The sequence below is a fragment of the Grammomys surdaster genome, unplaced genomic scaffold (assembly GCF_004785775.1).
Source record: "Grammomys surdaster isolate TR1022 unplaced genomic scaffold, NIH_TR_1.0 63, whole genome shotgun sequence".
NCBI lineage: Eukaryota > Metazoa > Chordata > Mammalia > Rodentia > Muridae > Grammomys > Grammomys surdaster.
The window spans coordinates 191,357-206,459 of NW_021604565.1; the positions used below are offsets into that span (position 1 = coordinate 191,357).

The window sequence follows — 15,103 nt, forward strand, 5'->3', positions numbered from 1 at the left end:
TTTTCATAAATAGAACAAATACTATAATAAAGCCATCTGAGTTAATAAATACCTATAGTATTATAAGTGGACCATGCCAGAAGAGCCCCATTTATTTATCTGTACTAGTTAAGATAATTGAAACTCCATTAGCACCAGTTAAATCATGAAAGTGAAGAATAGCATTCTTCCTGACATGGTTTATTTAAAAGAAGCACTAAAATTTCTCCTATTGGTAGTTCAAGTGCCTCTAAGACCAATGCAAATAAAGGAAGGCTCCTTACTGATGACAACTATTTAAAGCCCAAAGTTCTTCCTATCAAAGCATCTGTGTTCAATATTCTTCAAATGTCAAAGCATGTTTTATTCTTTTCTAATCACTGGGCTTGCCAGTCTCAGTTTGCCGTCTACATAATATTAATGGACATGACCCCATTTGCAGATGAAATATTTAAACACCATGTTTGTGGCCAAAAACCATTATGCTCAAGATCACAAACTGATTGGCTTTTCCTTGGTGCTAACATTGCACTATACTATTCTCTTAAATATGAACAAATCACCAAAGACCATTTATACAGAGAGAGACCTCAGTGCCCTAACCTCAAACTAGACGTTGGTCTGGACCCAGTAGCTGCTCAGTCCCCAATGCTGGATACCTCAACACTTCCAATCTGGTTCTAAAGTCTGAAGAATTCCTGGAGAGCCACTTGTCTTCAGTCCATAGTGGAAGAGCAAAGAAACTTGAACCCAATGTCAAAAAAAATGACAACAGAGGCAGCCTCAGAGTAGATGCACTCACAGAAGTGAGAGCAGACAGGCAAAAACAGCAACTTTTCCTCAGTCATCAGTGAAACTGATGCTCACTCTAGGAGAAGACATTTTGTCACTCAGTCTATCCTTCCAGGAAATGATCAATTTTAAAATATATTTTAACTTAATAGTTTTGGCAATTCTTCAAAAATGTTATATACTGTAATTTGATCATATTAACTGCCCACTCCTCCTCTTAGCTTCTGCCAAGTTTATCCACAGCTCCTTATCAACTCCCAACTTGGTATCTTTTTTTTTGTACCCACTGAGAACAATGTGCTGTCCATACATTCCATGTAAGAGGCTATTCTCTGGACCACAGTCAACCAAGCAAGGGTCACACTCCTAAAGTAAACTGACACTCCTTTCACCAGAAGCCATGAACTGTCCACAGGTCTTTAGTTAGGGGTAGAAGCTTGCAAATATTTTCGTTCTCCATGCTGGAATGTTAGATGGCTTGATCTTGTGGCAGTCACAGTTCTGTGAGTTCATGTATGCAGTGGCCCTGCCAAGTCCAGATAACACTGTTTTGCTCTAGCCCTCCCCAACTTCTGGATCTTACAATGATTCCACCCCACCTTCCTTGATTGTCCCTGAGCTTTGAGGGGGTGGCATAGAAGTCTCATTTGTAGCTGCTAAGCATTCCACTTGATTTTACACACTGATCAGTTGTGAGTTTCTGCAGTAACCACTGTTCACTGTACAAAGAAACTTCTCTAATGAGATCCGAGAGCTGCACTAAGCTTTTTTTTTTATTTGGCAGAATAGTAATTGTATATTCTGTGGTCTGTGAATACCACGGGTTCTTCGCCAGACTTAGAGTACTGTGTATGCATTTCCCTTTGTGCAGTGAGCCTGAAAATGAATCAGAAAGCAGTTAGTCATACATGCCCTATAAGAGTCATGCTACTACTACATCTAGGGGCCTATCTTGCTACATCAGTCATTATTATAGTTTATAGAGTTCATGGGTCTATAAGACTGTTGATGACTTCCCCACAATACCATATACAGAAACTTCCAATACTATAAAACTATCTGGAGGTGAGGAAGCTCCAGGAACTATTCTTACAGACAACCCCATAGACGTGTCTTATTTGAGTCCATATCTAATCAAGTTGACACTTTCCCAAGATTAACTATCCCAGGGGCTAATTAGTGATCAAGCTAATTCAGTGATTATATACAGCCCTATAGACTAGAGTGTACTCACTTGCTATTGGACTCATTTGACCCTAAATTTCCTTCAATCCAAAAATTTCCTTACTATTCATGTTATAAGAGATGGATGATTAATCTGACTTCCCCATTTAACTCTGTCAAAGAAACAGAAGGTTGCTCTAGGGAATTTTTCACAAATGTAAACTATCAAAGAGGAAGAAAAACAAATCAAGTGAAAAACGCTGGAAGCCCAGCTCATGAACTTGTGAAAATAAGGAAAGAGGATTTTTGTGGGTCTAAGGCCACTTAAGCTACATAGAAAGACCCCCTTTTAAAATTAAGACAAAAAAAAAAACAATCACTACTCTACATTACTGTAAGACTAGGTAACCTTTCATTGTTAAAAATTCCTGTCAGAAGAAAAGAAGTACCGAACAATAAAATGTTACATGACGTAAACACACAACACCATGCTGGACCTTGGTTCTATTATTGATCTGGATGCTTTCATTTTTATTTGATTTAGAGGCTCAAATTTTCCAAATAAACCCTTATTTCAACAAGACATAGCAAATTCTGTGGCCAATGCATTTGGCTACTGCGAGCCCTGCAACCAAAATTTCTCCAAGACTTGCTTATCACCAGCCATCAACACCTGAGATAAAAGGCCCTATTGACTGATGGAATGAATCACCTGTATGCTGATGAAAGAGTTCTGACCCCAACCTGAGATATTTTAACAGACAAGCATCCTAACATCCTACTGACCATACGCACACATCACACTGTGTGATATAAAGTCTTGAGTATAGCCTAATCTCTCATCATTCATCCACAAAAACCTTAAACTGCTGAGAACATTTAGGTTCACCTACTCATGACTGAGACTAAAACTATGTCAGGCTCTGCCATTTGATCTACTTACAATTGTAAACGACTATACCTGAGTATTCACAAGACTATGAGTGAGAAGACAAAATTCTAGAACGCAATACTGCATTGTATTTTACAAATGGTTCTGCTTCTACATAATCACTGATGTAACATCATATCCCACAAAATTACATTACATATTGTTTCCGTGTAGAAAGGCATCACTAGTACACTAGGCATCAAGGCCAAAAACCAACCTTTAGGGATGAATTTGTCATGTCTCCAACTACCAGGAGTATGAACTCCACCAGATTTTGGGAAGCCTTACCACCACAGAAGGACCTAAACTGTCAGTGACCCATTAGATTACTGAGTCTTGTTTTATTTAAAAGGTGGGAGCCACCAAAATGTAAGTTTCCAATTTGCCCAACAAATTAAATCTGTACTATGATCCTGTATAGAATCTAAGTTCGTCTCTCTGTGACCACAGTTTGACTGTATACCATAGCAAGTTTAAGCTTCAATGGGACCACATCTAGTGTTTCCATACTAATTCTAAGATGCAGACTCCTGCTACTATCAGACTCCTGCTCCTTCTTCTACCTAGTAGGTACACATACCAAAGACTGCAAACTGTGTACTGTCCTAGTGTCATGGGGCAAGTCTTGTGTCCTTTAACTGTTCAAATTATTTACTCTATCCTTCACTGCCCATGTCTCCCCTGCCTTCCACAGTCTCTCTTAAAAGCACCTTGCCCTTTTCATTCTAAAAGCCTACACAGAAAACAAAATCCAAACTTCTTGTCATAAACACGGATATCCAAAATATACACACATATGAATGAAGTTATCTCCTATGCAGTTGTTTCATCTCTTATTATCACACAACACACATCAACCAAGATGACAATTACCCTAGAGACACAATATATTAGAAACACAATATATTGAGGAATTAATACTTCTTTCTAAACACCATTACCCAGGGGAACCTGGTTATGACAAGTGGTCCTCATATTTCCTCCAACAGAAAGACACTGTCAGGAGTCACAAAAGTTTTAGTTCCTCCATTTTCATTCTTCATACTTATTTTTTCTAAAATGAGATACAATCTTCCAACCTAAAGATGTTAACTCACTTAGCTGTGGCTCTAGCAAAGTTACACATCCCCCTACATTGTCCTTCCAGTGCCCTCAAACCTAAAGTCTCGTGAATATACTCTGTTGTCTCTTGCCTTCCCATAAATATAATAGCAATCATTTTCCCTCTATCTGTCCAGCTGTCACCAGTGTTCCATGCCTGAGACAGTACTTCTCACCGTTGCCTGGGCACATGTCAGAATGGCCACAGGAGCCATTACTCTAACCCAACATTGAAAGCCATCAGTGCTAATCCACAAAACTCTAGTATCTCCTGTATCTAAATGTCAACACATACTAGGCCTGCTTCATGAAAGTCAGAAACTTCAGAGTCAACAACAGGTTTGTCATCAGTTTTCTATTAGCTAGTTCAGCTGTTATATGCAACACTAACTATTCTCGTTTGTAGCTTAACACCACCACCAATCAAGGGTCCACTCTAATAGAATTTGGACCAAACTAGTACCTTTATCATTCTCTGTAATTCTAAGCAAAAAAAAAAAAAATCTGCTATTTAAGCAAAATGTTGGTAAAGTCTCATCTGACTTACTAGCCTCCAATACCAAGAAAATACTAAGACCAACTCAAGTCAAGCCTTGGACATTTTGTGTTTCTACCTAGTCTTTTTCTTTTCCTGTCATATTAGAAAGTCTCTGCACTCATCTATTCAATAATGAGAAAAGTTATTGTCTTTCTCCATGCTTGAGACTATTTCCACGCTTTCGAGTAGTGGTTTCCACTCAAACCACTCAAATATTCCCCAAGTAATTGAGTTTGATATTTAGTTATACAAACTCAATAATCACATTAGGCTATGTATGTTTTTTTTCTTTTTCTGTACTGTCATGAAGTGGTTTGGAGACAGTGACAGTCGCTTCACATTTTCCTTTCTTAAACAGTTGATTAAGTCCACACCCCAACTGCTTCTCTTATCAGGGTCCCATGTTCTGGGGCCCACTATAGACCTACCCTAATCATTCTGATGCCAGGCAACTGACAACTTGGGACAGTCCTTGGGCCCCACAGGCCACCAAGATTATTATTAATCAGCTCATCTGGGCCCCTAGTTACCAACACCCTTCCTGTTATATATACACTGCTTCCTACTGCTCCACATTGCTGTACCCATCCTCAGGAGGGACTTACTGGGTGACCTGGCCAGCAGCCTTCTCTGAAGCTGTAAGTAACACAGGCTTCTTCTGTTTTTCACCTAGACAGACATTCTTATGCATCTATCTATCAAAGAGATCTTATAAAGCAGAGTTCCAATCGAAAGTTACAAACTTTAACTCCTTTTCCCAAAGTTTTATGTTTAACAAGTAAGTCATTATAAATGTTGAAAGGTAGGAGGGAGGGTATTTGATTTATTAGTTACATGTGTTTCTTGGTTAATTCCACATTCATTCTCCTAAACTATGTAACTAATTGACTTTTAAGTTTCTTTCTTTCCTTCTTTCTTTCTTTCTTTCTTTTTTTTAATTTATTTATTTTTTTTTATTTTAGAGACAGGGTTTCTCTGTGCAGCCCTAGCTGTTCTGGAACTCGGTAGACCCGGCTGGCCTCAAACTCAGAAATCCACCTGCCTCTGCCTCCCAAGTGCTGGGATTAAAGGTGTGCGCCACAATTGCCCGGCAACTTTTAAGTTTCTTTAAATACCATAAACTATATCAACTAAAATCTTAGTCTATCTGAATTTCTCAAGCATCCCAGATGTTTTACAAGTTAGTTTTTCACAAACTTCAAATTGGCAAAGGGATGCTGATCATTTACGCTGTGTTGCTAAACTAGACCAATTCCCATATGACGTGGCACTTTTATGATCCTCGCATTCAGGAGGCTGAGATATGTGTTCAAGTTCAAAGCTTACTTAAAATATACAATGAGTACCTGTCTTAAAAAGTCAAAAGAAAACAAATCAATATATTTATTATTCTGATCTCTCATTCCTTCTAGCACTATGTAGAGACAAGAAAACATACTGTTCTTTAAAAACTAAAACTATATGGTTAATACAGCTAAGTTTCTTTTAAAAGTACTCTTCTTTATGTAACGTTTATGTAAGAGGTGGAGTATGTCATGGCACACATGTGGAAGTCAAAGACAAATTAGAGATGTTCTGTCATGAAGGTCCTCCCACAGATCAGACTCAGGTCATCAGGATGGGTGGCAAATGCCTTAACCTGCTGAACCGTCCACTTCACTTGCTCTCATTCATCTGACTTTATAACATCTTGGGTTCTGTTGTGCATTTCCAGCCCTTTCAGAAATCTTGATGGCTTACTTCAATGACTATAAACATTATATTTTTGAACTTACCATAAACACAAACTTATGGGTTTAACATTCCTTTAAGTATCTATCCCTTCTTCTGTGACTGCAAAGCCACTTACTGAAACAAAAGGAAGGGACTTAAGACCATACAGTGAGGTTACTGTACTAAGAATCATGGCCAAGGGTGAAGTATCAATAAAACATGTTAGAGAGGATCAGAGACCTAGTTGAGACAATGGTTGTCCAGAGCGACTGGCCTGAGACAAAGGGTGGCGTGTGGCACACTGTCCTCAAATGATAGCTTTCCACATCTTGTAGACCTTTACTCAATTTTCAGTCACACTCTGATCTGATCAATGAAGATCTGTTTACATTAATTTCCTTTAAAGTTAATGTTTCTTTTTTATTATTGTACCCTGTAAGCTTTTTATACCTTTTAATCTGGTTTAATAGCAATCATATTATCATTTTATTGACTGTTTCCTGCATAATAAGCCCTATCCATTGAATGCTTTGTTTTATAACATTATGTAAATGTACATCAAGTTCAAATTCACTGCATGGCAACTAACCTCCTCCTACCATCCTGTTTTGAAGATTGTGTTAGCAAGTATACACAGTATCTCTGCACAGTCTCTGTGGGGTCTTAGAACCAATCTTACGCCTGCCATCTTGCCTGAACATTCTTTCTTCTCTCTCAGTCAGAACATGGAGCTCATTTAGAGCATGTGAGCTTTACATGGAAATGCTTTGATCTTTTCTTCATTAGATTTATTTGTTTTCTATATGTGAGGGTTTGTCTAAATGTATGTACATGTCCCTAATGCTTATGATCACCTGGAACTGAACTATAGACAGCTGTGAGCCAACTTGTTGGTGCTGGTAATCAAACACGGACCCACTACCAAAACAAGTGCTCTTAGCTTCTAAGCCAGCTCTCTAGCATGCTGTTTGGTATTCAGTCCACTCTTGCCAATGTCTATTTTAATTTTTCTATTTGTTTAGAATATTTGTTGCAAACATTATTCTCTTCAAAAGAAACAATTAGGAAGGAAAAAGAAAAAATGAAGAGAAAATGAAACAAAGGAAAGAGGACAGAAGGAGAAAGGTAGGAAAGAAGGAAGGAAAGAAAGAAAGACAGAAGGAAGAAAAAAATGTGTCAGCACTGATACAATAGGCAGGGGGGCCAGACACAAAATTACCTGTGCTGGAAGGCAGAGGAGGTGTTAATTTTCTGAAAGTGCTAATAAAAACATAAAACAAGAACATGCATTGCAGTGAAGGCCAGCATACGCTAGAAGAGCCCTTTATTTACACTTCGGCCTCCATAGCACAACTGTGTCTGTTCCTTTCTGTCTAGATACTGATTCTTCTTGCCCTAGTTCAATGCTTCATGACAATTTAAGGGCAAACACTAGAGTATCAAAAGCAAATAGACTTCAGCAGAGAGTAGTTATTCTGAAATACAGTGTTTAAGCTAAAGTAAGTTTTACTCCATTTATTTCCATAACCCTACAGGGTGATAGATGTATTTATATGGGTATATGCTTATATAAAACTTGAAAAATATATCCACATATAGTCAATGTCATTATCATTCTAGTTTTCCTACAAATGACCACATTTCTTGTGTCAGATGGAATTCCAGGGGCTACAGGGATTGTTGAGATTGTAATAGAGGAAGCTGAGTTGAGAATATTATTTATCTAGCTTTAATAGAATCTATATATGGTGCACAGAAACTAAATTTTATTTATTTTAATAATTTTATGATAAAGTAGAATTTGCTAAGTGAAACACGTCCAGCTAGGCATATATATCTGTCTCATGATGTACATCGATGTTACTGTGGAACACTCGCCACCATCACTTTTTCAACCAGAAACCTACACATTAAACAACTCCCAGGTCTGTTTCTCTAGATTCCAGTGACAGCTATCTGCTTCCTCTCTCTGTGAATGTGAATTCTAGGTCCTCATGTGATCAGTGTCAGTGTTTGTTCATTGAGATCTGGCTTATTTTGCTAAGCATGTGCTGAGGTATATTTCCTTCTTTCAAAGGCCTTCTGTGTAGATAGACCACACTTCCCTTGCCTATGTATCTGGAAACAGTCACTGAATTGTTCCACTACTGTGGATGTGTATATATTAATATCTCTTTAAGTCTAGGTTCAGCATTCTTTTAGGCACATTTCCAAAAGTAGAATGGTAACTGCAAAATCATAATCTTGGCTAAAATTTGGTGAGGAATTGCCTTCCAATTTACACTGTGGCTGCACCATTTTATATCCCTGCCAGAATGAACAAAGTTTTCTGTTCTTCTACATCATAGACAAATGCCTGCTATCCTCCAGGAGGCTTTGGTTTGTGGTCTTATAATACCTATTGAATTGTTGACAAATATATTTTTAGTGATCACCATCCAAAACACTCATGTGTACTCAATGGATTTAAGTGGGGGATGAAATTCTACTGGAGTAAAAAATGGTCAATCGAATTCACACCACATGTTCTTATAAAACATGTCTTCAAGATTCTCTCGGAGGTCTTCTGAAAGAATACATGTAATGTTGTTAATTCCCACTTAGACAGACATGCCTTTCCCTCTTACTTGTTTTTACACCTCTCTTTTGCATAATTTTATCTATAACATCTCATGGCCAAACACACAGTCAGTATTTTATGACTGCTGTGGTTTGGAAAATAATCTGTAAAACCTGGGGCATGTTCTTGTGACCATAGTGATCCCTGGAGCACCCCTCACTGAAGGGGAACTGAAGGTCACTATCAGAGTCTTTCTGTTCCATAATCCACTAAATGCAATGAAATCCTTATCAATGTGGTAAAACTTTTATTGTTCTCACTCCATGAAGTAGTTTCACATGTGCTCAGAAAATGACTTTATTTTTCTCATAAAGTTATAAATTATAGCATTTCCATGGAAAAGGCTCTAGAAAATATTTGCATTGGGTGGAACCTCTCTGAACACTGTCATAGAATTCAAACACTTGGAATGCTAGTTGTCCGTGTGTCATGAAACCCTTCATTGTCTACAAAGTGCATTCATTAGAGTTTGCTCTAGTTCCAGGCATGCAAAGATGATAGAATTGTGACCTCAAATTAAAAGTTCCTACAGTACCTAGATTAGTATGAAAACATAAATTTAACAGCTATATGCCTAAATGAGCACTATATTTTATATATGTTTTACTTTTGTGTTTTAATCTTATTAAATGAAATTTGAAATTATGTGTCTTCCATGTAGGTCAGGTTAAAATAACTTATGAGAAATCAATAAAACAAATATTGACTAAGAGAAAAAGCAAATCATGAGTGAAAGTGTATACTTACCTAGTAATAGTACAAGTATCACACATTTTTAAATATTTTATTACATGAATTTGTTTATTTTTGTGTGGTAAGGGGTGTGTTTATGCCTGCAATATAAGTAGAGGTCAGAGGCTTGTAAGAGTTGATTTTCTCCTTCTACCATGTGAGCTCCAGATATCAAACTCAGGTTGTCAAGAATTGGTGACAACTACTTTTTTTTTTTTTTTTTTTTTTTTGGTTTTCGAGACAGGGTTTCTCTGTGTAGCCTTGGCTGTCCTGGAACTCACTCTGTAGACCAGGCTGGCCTCGAACTCAGAAATCCTCCTGCCTCTGCCTCCTAAGTGCTGGGATTAAAGGCATGTGCCACCACTGCCTGGCTGGTGACAACTACTTTTATCCATGAAGCCCATTTGCCCAATTGTCATATATTTTGACAGTAATTGTTGTTTTTAGAAAGTTGGGATTACTTTCTATTTAGTCTATATAAATAAAAATCTCTCCTCTCCTAGCTAGGTCAAGCCAAGAGAAATAAACTGGGCAGTTTTTTACTGAGTCCTGTGCTTCTAGAAGTGAGGCAGAATGTTTGCTTCTTGCAGTAGCAGTCACCTATGGGGGAACTCCAGATCCCCTTGTTTAAAAAAATTAAAATAGAACACTGCCCAGAAAATTATTTTAGTCCTGCTAAAAAGATTATTGAATCTAGAGGCTTGATGTTGACTTTCCATGAATTACTGTCCCCTGATGGTCATGGTTGCTACCATTTTATCCACAGATATCTAATGCAGTCTGATCAAAACTAATTTCTATCATTCCTACTGGCAAAACTAAGATGATCTTGAATTTTTCAAAGGCAAAAGAATCAGTATAAGTGAACATATTTATACTTCCATAAGAAATATAATATAAGAAATAGAAAACCTGATTGACTTATAAATTATAGATTGTAAGATAGCTAGTTTTGTAAGTCTAGCCAACAAGGCAGCTAGACTTCTAGGCCTGGTACAAAAGGGTGGTGCCCTGTTATTTCTCTATCAGAACTGGTCTGCTAGAGTCTTACCCCTAATCTCTCCACAAAGACCCAGAACCTAACTTAGCCATGTTTCATTTGGCTGTTTTTTGAACTTAGACCCTGTTCTTTACTTACAGAGGTAGAATCAAAGGGCTTCTTAACCATAAATGTTACTTCTAGTCTGTATGAACTAGGCTAGCAGAAGTCCAACTGTTGGGTCAACAACATAAAGGGAAATGTTTTACTGTGAAGGATCACATTCACTCTCTCTTAGGAAGGGATTGCTTGGAGTCTTGCAAAGGAGAACGATGCTCACATCCTCACAAGCACAACTCTCGCAGCATCTTAAACTGTGTACTGTAATGAGAGAGATACTAGATAACTAACTACTCCAAGACTAGCTCCCTGAACTGTAACTAAACTAACAGTCAACTGCTGGAAATATCTTCCTATATGTAAAGGGATTTTGAGTTTAAAATTTCCATATAAAACAGATTAAATCAGAAGAGATTATCTTTTTAAGTTGTTTCCTTTGATAAGTTGCTGTGGATTTGTATCAAGATGGTTAAATATTCAAATTCAGGGAGGTTAAGTTTGGGGGGAAAAGTCAGAAAGATGTCAGGCAATCTGGGTACTCTGCAAAGTAGTACAGTCAAGGGACAGTATTAAGAACAGTGAATTTGGAGAAGAGAGCATAGCAAAAGATGAAATCTGATATGACCAAGGAGCAAGGAAGGCGAAACCTTATTTTCTCAGATCTATCCACCAACTGTAATTCTGACCTCTGCTTTCCCTAAAGTAATCACTTTCACAAAGTAAATATACACTTTGAAAGTATATCCATAATGGCCATGCAGTTATGATGTACAATAAAATGGAATTGGAAGAGACCAAAGACTTGGATTTGAGGCCATGGGAGAGGAAGAGGCTACTTTGCTTGGAATGTCACCAAGTAAAGGCAAAGAAAACCTTTTCTAACCTTCCTGCAAACACCTTGTGACCTAAAGAGTCTTTCTCTGAAGCTTACTCCACAGGAATGGTACTGATTTGATGCATTTCTGAGTAAGATGGCCTGTGCATGATACTGACAAATCTGAATCCTCATGTTTCAAACACTTAGCTCTGGGACCATACTAACAACAGAGACCTGTGTGTCGTTGAGGCTTGTTTCTGAAAATCTCAGATATTTCTGACAAAGGTGATAAAATGTTTTAAAGCAATGGTTCTGAGAATCGTCCTTAGGCCACTGTCACAAGCTTTACTGGAACACTAGGTACAAAGTACATATTTCCAGCTTTCAACCCAGACCTATTCACCAAGTGCCTAAAGGTGATGGTGAAGTGGAGCCATAGCTTGTCACAGCATTCCAGGTGATTCTAATTCACACTGATGTCCCAGAGCCTGTGGCTTAGCAGCATACCTCAGAGATTAGCCTGAGGATTCATTCTCCAATCACTTAGCTTGAATATTTTTGTTTCTTATGCCATGAAGTTCAGTGAGATTAATCCTTTGGTTCCTCCAAATCTCAGATGTTTATCCAAACAAGTACTATTTTTTTTTTTAATCTCACAAGGGTATCATCATCCTGTAGAAAGAATAAAAGAAAATGTCTTCTCCATGTGTTTGTCTGGTTAGATTTTCAGTTTTATCAGACAAAATACTCAAAAACTTTCATGATAGCTGAACTGGTATCAGTAGATTACAAACTATCTTTCTCATATGTTATTAAATATGACTTTTGTGAAAAATACATCAAATATATATTAATTGTAACCATTATACAACTCAGATGTAAATCAAGTAAAATCTGGTAGTCTTTCCTCCCTTCTAACAATGAGATTTTCAGGATTATCGTACCCGACTGTATCTAACTGTGAACTGTCTTTTCACTGAGTGTGTAAGCTTTTATGTGAAGGAAAGCTTCATACACAAATACAGGACCACTGTATGTTATTACTCAGAAACTAATCTTTTACATTTAAAATGTCAGAAGCACAGTTATCATCCATACCCTGTTAGATTATTGAATGCTTACTCTTCAGTTAGCATTATAATGTATTTATCTCCATTTTTAAAGTTTTAAGTGAGCTCGAAAAAATGAGGTGTGGGGGTCCTTTTCTATGTGCATTTATAATTCAGATGCATTCTGCAAAATAATTGTTTTGTGCTTTATATTTCCACACAGAATAATATTAGCATTAAGTTTTTCCCATTTCTGGCATCTTCCATAGTTTCAGTTTGCATTTCTTGGACACTTGTCACTCAGACTGAAAATTTTACCTACAAGTCAAAAGGCTTCTCCAACTCTATGTGCAGAAACTGATGTCCTGATGTTATTGGCAAGGAATGGTATAGTATGTGTTTCCAGTTCTCAGCAGTGTGGCCAAACAATACCTCAACTCATGGTTGCAGTTTCTCTCGAGGGCTGCTAGTGCTTTCACTAGAAACTGAGAGATGGATTTTCTTCAGGCTGAAGCAGAGCCTTTGTTTACATGTTTGGACCCATTCTGGAATCTAGGACTTTGAGTTCTCCCTAGCTAGCAGATCAGCCCTCTACTCATCCAGGAGCCCCTACCTTTTGTCTGAGTCTAAAGCAATGGAGTGCATACCTGTTTGGTTTCAAATCTGTATCGTGGATGTCCGTTGACCTTATTCTACTGTCTGAATCTTTCACATGGAAAGCTGACTAGAAGAGGGTTCATGGGAGCACAACCACACTGCCATCTTTCCTAATATCTTAGTTATTATTCAACTATATGGTCTCAGTTCTTTACACTCTGTTTAGAAACAAAATAATATGATAATATTGAAAACTAAGTGATGACTTTAAAATAATATTAAAAGTAGGTTAACTTTCTACCAATTTGTCTATAGTAAAACACAAAGTACACAAGGTTATCTCCCAATTCTCTGCAACTTTCTTTGAAATCAAAAGTTCTGTGTACAGTCAAGTGCAGAATGCTGCTTCAGGAAGACCATATTTGGCTTCCCCAGCCTGCAATATGAGAAATTCTTTTTCCCATAATAATATTAAGGAGGCTGGGCATAACCAGACAGGGTTCTCTTTCTTAAGTCATAGAGGTTTATCAGGTCAGGCAAAGTTTCAGCATTATGTAATCTCACCTCTTATCACCTCTTACATGAGCCCAAACTAGCTTCTTCTTGATTCATATGTCTATATTTGTTCTTGGTGCTCTGAAACATAACACCCTTAAATTTTATCTGCTACAAAGGCCTCCATTTCTTATCATAAAGGATGAAATATTATCTCTCAATTCAATGTTGTAATTCAATGTAAGATTTTTTTTGTCCATTTATAGATCAACAATGACCTTTCTCATCACCCTGATCTATACTTTTCATCAGCATCTTCATAGAAAGGTCGAGTCCTCTTCTGATGCCCTATCCAGTTTACTATCAACCCCCCCAAATCATCTGAGGTCTTTTAACTAGTGGAGCTTGACACATACATCTCTTGTCTGATGAGGGAACAAGGGCTGCCTTCAAAGACATGAGCAGCTGTTGCTACCAACACCATGACTGGAGGCCAAACCCTAGACCCAGAAACAGCACCTCTCACCACATGACTCATTTACTGGATATTGAGAGTGTGGCTAATACTTGGGATAATGTGAAACCCTCAGCTCTGTAACAAATTGTCATCTATTAAAAATTGAAGCTTATTTATTCTCCAGTGAGGAGGTTTCAGTTTTCTGGTACTAAGATTAGACTGAATCTTAAGTCATGAGATGGTCTCTTTCTTCAAAATGTTGTACTAAGATGCTGGTTTCTAGAGATGAGATTTCTCTTGGCTCATTGTGTCAAAGTACCATCTTATTCACCTGGATAATTCATTATTCTATGTCCAGGTTAATCTTATTTTTGAGTAGGTTCAAATGGTGTGTTCATATTTTCACAAATCTTTCATAAAACAAATAAACAAAATCAAATCATTCATTCATGCTAACACAGAGTATAAATGAAGAATAACTCAAGATACCTAAGAGTTGTAAGATTTAGTCTCTAATTTCTAAAAGCTTGTCATGTGGAGGAGAGAGAAGCACATACAAGAAAATAGTTATGGGTTCCATGTGAAAAATGTCAGAAAGATGATAATCAAATTAAATGGTAAGGCAGAGTTATCTTTCAATTTGGGGCAGCATAAATTTCATGAATGCTTTCATTAAATAATAGTGTGTGACTCCCTCATGAGAAGTTCCCCTCTTAGAACTCAGTTTCAGTTAATGGTAGCCAACTGCAGTCTCAAAATATTAAGTGGAAATTTCTAGAAATGAAGAGTTCGTAAATTTTAAATTGCACATTATCCTCAGTGCTGAAAACAAAATCAAAAGCAACACAAATCTCTTGCTCATCCCTACTTCGTTGTCTCTAGAATGAGACTCAGCCTGTGCTCTGTGCACACAGTCCACCAATTAGTCACTTAGTAGGCTTCTTGGTATCAAATTGACAACTTGGAATTGTGTGGCTTGTCCTCAAGTGACTTTCACATAGTGACCTAAGCTTACAGAT

At 37.5% G+C, this 15,103-nt stretch overlaps 1 protein-coding gene across 1 annotated transcript in view; it reads left to right on the forward strand.

The window, feature by feature from the left end:
* Window positions 1-5,081: 5,081 nt before the first annotated feature.
* LOC114620469 (carbonic anhydrase 1) overlaps window positions 5,082-15,103 on the forward strand; it is a 39,908-nt gene continuing 29,886 nt past the window's right edge. The window contains exon 1 of the mRNA XM_028766541.1: window positions 5,082-5,143. The gene's annotated coding sequence lies outside the window, so the exon portion shown is untranslated. The remainder of the gene's footprint in view (window positions 5,144-15,103) is intronic.